Source organism: Halyomorpha halys, unplaced genomic scaffold (assembly GCF_000696795.3).
Source record: "Halyomorpha halys isolate HHAL.00 unplaced genomic scaffold, Hhal_1.1 Scaffold172.1, whole genome shotgun sequence".
In the NCBI taxonomy this organism is placed as follows: Eukaryota; Metazoa; Arthropoda; class Insecta; order Hemiptera; family Pentatomidae; genus Halyomorpha; species Halyomorpha halys.
Window position 1 is genome coordinate 422,494 of NW_027113242.1, and position 7,193 is coordinate 429,686.

A 7,193-nucleotide genomic window follows, 5' to 3' on the forward strand; every position below is an offset into this window, starting at 1 on the left:
TGCAGAGCTTCATCAGTGCTAAAAAAAATTCAAACAATTAAAATTAAGTGACAAAGTAAGAGAATAAGAAAACATAAACTATAGTGTAGTTAAAAACGATGTAAAATGTGTGAAAAATTATATTAAAATGGACAAAGTAAATTAAAGAAAATAAATTAGATGAGCAATAAAAAGCATAAGTAAACAAAAATACAAAAAATTTAAATGAGACATATAATGAAAAAGGGAAATAACTACAGGTGTACCCAGAGGGGGAGAAAATTATTAATTTAACAAAAATTAATTTTTTTCTAGCTAATAATTGTAATAACTAATAAAAAAACTACTACGATTCTATATAATTTTTTAAATGTTGGTTTCATTCACCTTTTCCGTGCTGAAATGTCACAACCTGATTGAGTAAGGCTTGCCCCCTCCCTAGTTTTGATCCCGGATACGCTCTTGGAAATAATAACAAATAGTAGTAGATATAACTGATAAATAGTAGATATGAGTGAAATACAATATAAATTAGGTTGCTATCTCACACAGCATACTTATCAATCGGACGTAATCGGACATATATAAATTACTCATACATAGTATAATCAGAAAAAAAAGTGATACAATAATAAGATATAATAAACAATTTTTCCCCCCTACAGTTTATTTTACAATCCATTTCGGTCTGTTCAACAAATACAAATGTTTCATTCATTGGTATTTTTCTTTCTCATTTCTGCTCCTCCAATTTCACCCTTTCACAATTTTTCAATTCACCCGATCAACAAATTCGCTCTCCGGAATTCACCCTCCTAGATCCTCTTCAGTGATCCGCTAAACAAATTCAATATTAGACGGTAATGTGAGATCAGACCATCATTCATAGTCACAGCAATAGATCAGTTTACCAAGAACAAACAAATAGATACATTTTACGAGAATAAGACTAACACATAGATGAAAAGGAAAATATATAAAAAAACCGGTTACAGGAAACACTTGAATGGATAAATAAGTAAAAAAAAAACACAAAAAAAAATATTATTAATAAAATAAAATAATTTAATGAATAAATACGTTAAAACACACAAATAGAGAGGTCAACATATTAAAATAAATTAATAAAACAAAGAAAAGTCTCGGGAGTCCAAAATAATATTTTCCGCCAAGATCGGAATATCCCCGATGCTAACACGTAGGCCTTCTAAGAAGCTCCTTGTTCTATCTGGTATTGTTCCGCGAGATCCAAACCAGAGGCCTCTCACGGTGAACTCTCTCTCCGAAGGTCTCGCGAAATTTTTCCTTAAGTAAAGGGACGCATTTTTCATATATTTTCTTTTTTTCCCTTTTATATAATTCTTTTTCATCCTCCACGCTGAAAGGCACTTAAGGAGGATGAGAATGAAGAAGAGAAGAGTTTAATTTGAACGCATCCGGACCATACTCCATTAAAAAAAAAAATTTAAATGTTATAACAATTTGCATAATTCTATTTAACAGATTTAGATTTACACAGAAATATAAAGGAATACTTTCAAGACAAATTTTAAGAAGAGTTACACGCTTTTAAAAACAATAATCACAATTTTCTGGAAGCTAAAGTGCTCTCATATAAACAAAATGTTCTATACTTTCGATATAAAGAACTGTTTTTGGATAACCAAGAGGATTGACAACAATGCACTTGACCAATGGTCAAGGCAGTTACATGTAATATAAAAATATAAAGTATAATATTATTCAGGAGAAAACAACGGACACCAAAAGTCCGTCGAAAAAGACCAAGAGCCTGTTAGAAAAAAGTCAGTTATTCCACCGTTAATTTTTTATAACCTTCGAATTTCTTTCGTATCCAATCCAAAATCCTCAATGCTCCTTAATTTGTCACAAATAAAATCATGCATAAAGACCTTAGTGTGAGTGCTACCAATGGGCAGTTTCTCACCACGCCTGTAAATCTCAATAAAGATATTTAAAAAAAAATTTTGATAACCAAAAAAATGTGAAGACTAAAAGAATAGTTCTATATTGAATAAATTAAATCAAATACGGGAAACTGAAATTTATTCAATAATTGCTAATTATTCCAAATAAAAAAATTAAAGAGGCTGAAGAGAAAGATTTATTTAAATATTACAATGAGGATAAGATCTATCTGATATTAAATACAATTCAATTGTACATCGACATGCCGAGTTTTGACAAAATGTGAATAATCGATTCTATAAAGTGGCACTTCTGGTTGGTCGATTTATTGAAAATTCGCTGTCACATACCAGGCATACACTCCCCTTAAATATTTGTATATTATATTTATAATTTATATAACTGGGCTGCTACTCTATTCGTACACCCTTAACAGCACCTCCTAACGGTCCCGAGGTGTACTATCATAAGAAGGTTATAAGAAATGTTTTGTTTTAGTTTTCAAATGATTAGCTTTTGTTTATGATAACTTTGTCAACATTCTTTCAATTACTTGTAATAGTTCACTATTTGATTAACAAAAAATTGTGGAAAGGGAATTTTTATTCTATTCTATTGTTTTAGGTAAATAAAATAGTGTTCTACTTCGATGTATTTTACTTAGTAGTTCTGTTTTATAATAAACTAGTGCGTTAGCAATCATCTACTGTCTGCCTTCTTCAGAATTACTCATGTAATTTCAGTTTCATTTTGGACGAAACGACTTTTCGTGAAATATGTTGTTCACACGCACAATTTTGCAAGATTTGGTAATTTTTTATTCTGAGGACCTCAAAATATGTATTTTCGTCGAAAATAGGAATTGTCCTTTAGTTCCTAGGAAATTTTAAAACTAAGTACAGCTTTGTTCCTTCAGCATATCTGTATACAATACATTTCTAAAATATCTGTGAATTGAGTCCTTCCTTGGAAAGAAATTTCAATAATTAAGGTGACCAATATGCATAATTGTGTAGGTTCTGTATTTTCTCGGAAAAATTCCACTTACTTGTCCTACTTTTCATGATTTTGAAACTAATCTGTTAATATGTCATGTAGAAATATTCATTCAATGAAAAATGACTCGTTTAATTAAATAATTAAGAAAGATGTAACCATAATAAGTGTATTTTTGTTTGAATTAATAAAATGTTACATTTATTTAGAAATGGTATGAAGAAGATGGTCAGGGGTGCGGCCAAAAAGAAAACAAAAGATAGTTTACAACTATTTCGCCCCATTTTGCTGAGCTTCGTCAGGTCCAAAACGACTGAAAATATTTTGACATAATAGGATAATAATATACAAAAATGTAAATTAAGATAGGGTTAAAATTATGTAAAAATAAGTGAAAAGAAAATTATACGCAAATGAAAAAAAAACAACTACTAAGTTAAAAATGAACAGGAGACGTAAAAATATAAAAGTAGATATGAGACAACAAAATTGACCACACTATAGACGGAAAAAAAGAAGTAAGTTGAGATTAAATAAAGGTCACGAAAGAATAAATAAAAATAAAATTAAAAATGATAATAATAAATGAGTAAAGAATCAGAACCATCCACATGTTCCAGTTGAGAGATTTCAAACCAGTGACAGAAAATAGGAAGTATGCAGAGTGAAGGGGAGGTAACCATTAACGGTTTTATTTCAAATAAGCGAAATATAAGAAAGAGAAAATATGATAATAATAATAACTATAAGAATTATCAAATTTAGGAGAAACAAAATATTAATTAATTGATAAAATACGTAACTAATAATATATATCGATTGTTATAGTTAGGAAAATACAATGAATACAATATAATTTTATATTATATATTATACCTATATTGTAAATCATATTTTTACGTTTTATTTATTTTTTTTATATTTTCGTGTTACATGTACATTGTTAAAAACAAATAGTTATTTTACCGTAATACGTCTGTAGATGTTTTATTGTTATAAATCGGCGGCAATAATCGATTTATGTGCGTTTGTGCCTTATAAACCACCATGATTAACCTCTAGAACTCATCTTCTGGTAATGAGGCAGAGATAACTGATCACGAAGGAATGAAGTTGCACAATCGATTCTTATAGTATCAAGGGCATCTGAAGAAAAAATAATAATCTGTTCTCTGAACAAGCTTCACTGAGCCAAATTACAACTTATGTTTTGATTAATGTTCATTATGTGAAGCTTTGATGAGGAAATCGGATCTTCGAGACTCCTACTGTATAAAATAAGTTCTCAGGAGGATTATACTCATTAACTATATTCTACTGAAACCTTTCCTCATAAAAATACTTCTCTGTTAAATTTAAATATTTTTTATAGTATTTATGTGTTTATATAAAAAGTAAAACAAAGGGAAAAGATATAAAAAAAGAAAGAAAAGGTAATGAGAGGAATTTTATAATAATTTAGTAGGTGGGAAGTAAATGTAAGTAGAACAGAATTTTTTTTTTAACTTGTTTTTTTAAAAAGATAGAGAAGAATAAACCTAATTTTAGAAATATAAAAAAAAAATAATAATTAAGTTAAAAATACTCAATATTTAAAATTATATAAATTTCTTCACCCCATCTCCCAAGACAAATGAAAAAAAGAGGGAAATAATTTTTTCTTATGGTGCAGTCGTTTCCAAACCTTTTTCTCGTAACGGCACCTTACAAGAGCTAAATACATTTCGCGACACCCATGTTAGAATGAAAAAATTTCAAGGCACCCTCGTCGAGCTAAGAAAAATGTAAGACACAATCATCCTTTAACGTTCTGGGGTTGAATACGTAGGTAAAGTTATTTTTTTTAAATAATTTTTTATTGTTATTTACAACTGTATGCATATATATATCAAGTAAATTTGTCGTAAGTGATATAATGGCATGATACAAACATGTGGAGAATCTGCCCATTGATAGAACTCCAAAAATATTTCTAGAGGAGAAGATCTCTAAGCCATCTTCTTTTCAGACGCCTAAGAGAATTATTTGGTAATGAAGGAGAAGCCAGGTTAAAAACGAGTTGGTTTGGGTGGTTGGGAAGTTTATCATGGGAGGATTGGTATCTGGTTCGAGCTAGATTAAGGTCTTTATGTATGATTTTGTTTGTGAAGAAGTAAGGAGCATTGAGGAGTTCACGCAGGATTTTGGATTGTAAGGATTGGATACGAGAAGAATTGGAAGGTTTAGTGGAGCCCCAAAGCTCAACTCCACGTGTCCAGATTGGCCTTATTAGTCATGTGGATCAGTCTTTTGTGATGAGTTGGAAGTTTAGACCGTTTGTCTAGTAAGTGCTGTAATAGTCGAAATCGACGTGCAGTTTCCTGTATTTTCAGTCTTGTATGAGGATTCCAACATAAACGTTTCTCCAGCTGAAAACCAAGGTAGCGGATCTGTTCTACTGTGGTAAGGGAAACATTATTAATGTATACTGCAGGGCAGTCAGTAGGATTACGACGAAGGATAAAGGTGATTTGTTGGAATTTAAGTTTGTTTGAAGTTTAATCCTCCAGTCCTCAAGTCTTGTGTGATGATTGCAGGTTAATCATTTGTCCAGATGTAGTCCAAGGTAGCGGATCTGTTCGGTAGGGGTAAGAGGATCAACATAAATCTTAATAAATCCCATCAGATCACTTACTCACACCTACACACCTACTCTCCGTCGTAAACCTCTGCTATCCTCCTTTTAATTTTTTAAGTTCCTCATTACTTCACAAATAAACTCATCCATAAAAACCTCAACACCATTGCAGATTTGACCCGAAATGGATATCCCTCCTTTCATTCCAAAACCCTTATCCATCCAAATCCATTAGTTGTTAATCTTTCAAATTTAAGAATCCCTGATAATCTTCTGAGGCATCTGAAAGGAGATGGGCACGGGATCTATGAATTTAAAGAAATGGTTGAAGTACCACTATAAGGTTGTTTTTTCCCAGGTTTATTGTTTGTTCTGAAAAATTTGTCTCATTTACTTATTGTATTTATTTTTATACAGATGTAAGTTTTAATAAACAAATAAAAAGGCATACGTTAGTGGGATGGTTGGGGAACCACAGTTTCTCAAAAATATATCTAGGAAAGAAAAAAAAATCAAGGTTGGACAATTCAGAACCCCCATTTCCCTATGCACCTGGATGATATAGACCAAAACCAGTTACTTTAACTTCTAAATGAAAGCAATTGGTTTTAGTTCGAGTTCTCTTCCTCCAATCTAGGTGATATTTATTGAAAACCAATATTATTTTGTTTTGCAGTGAAAAAAACAAAATATAATCGGTACAAACTTTCCATAACTTCCGACAATCCTATCGAATATTTCCTGAGACAACTATTCCTAGTTTTTTCTTTATTTTCAATATCACTTATCGATTTAAAATAAATTCCTCCTAAATTCCGATGTACAATATTTTTCTCCAGAATGTCCTGGAATTCAACTGAGCGGAAAATAGATATAAAAACAAGAGGAATATCCCAATACTGACATTATCCGTTTTCTCTATAAATTTCTCGGGCCTTTGCGATCCGTCTTGTCAGGACATCTCATTAGAAAGATGGATGCTTCGTTTTATTACTGTCAGCGTTCCCAATCTCCTCCATTTTGTTTCCTATTAGCAAAAGGATTAAAGTCACTGCTTTTCTTACTTGTATAAATAAATTTTTCATCAGAAATAAATAAATCGTAAACAACAGATTAGACTCGCACATTAGTTTTCATAGCATAAAATTACTATTGTTGAAGTTTATCTCAGGTTTTACTTTTAGTTAACCATGCTAATTCCAATAAAAACATTCTTTACAGTAATTTTTTTTTGTTTTCCCTTAAACAGTATGGTTATATTTTAAATCATTATCTTATATATTTCGGGAGACGTTTTAGATTTATTTAAAAAATAAAAAGTAACAAAACCGTTTCCAAGAGAACATAGGTAGGAGGTTCAATCAGAGTGATTTTTATTTATTTTATTTTATTAATTTAAAAAATTACTTCCAATATAGTCCGACCAGTTGACAACATCAATCAGTCGGTGCTAAAATAACACATCAAAATGATAGATATAAGTAAAATGTAAATATTATAGTTTAAACTATTCGGGCCTTGTGGAGGCTATACAATGTTAAAGGTATAGTTGATAGTGTGCATGAGACTCTTCCCCTCCCCCCCCCCCCTATAATCATTTGCTAAACAAAAAAAAAAACTGGTACATTAACCATGTAAAGACCCATTCCTCCCCCTTTCCCCCCCCCAAAAA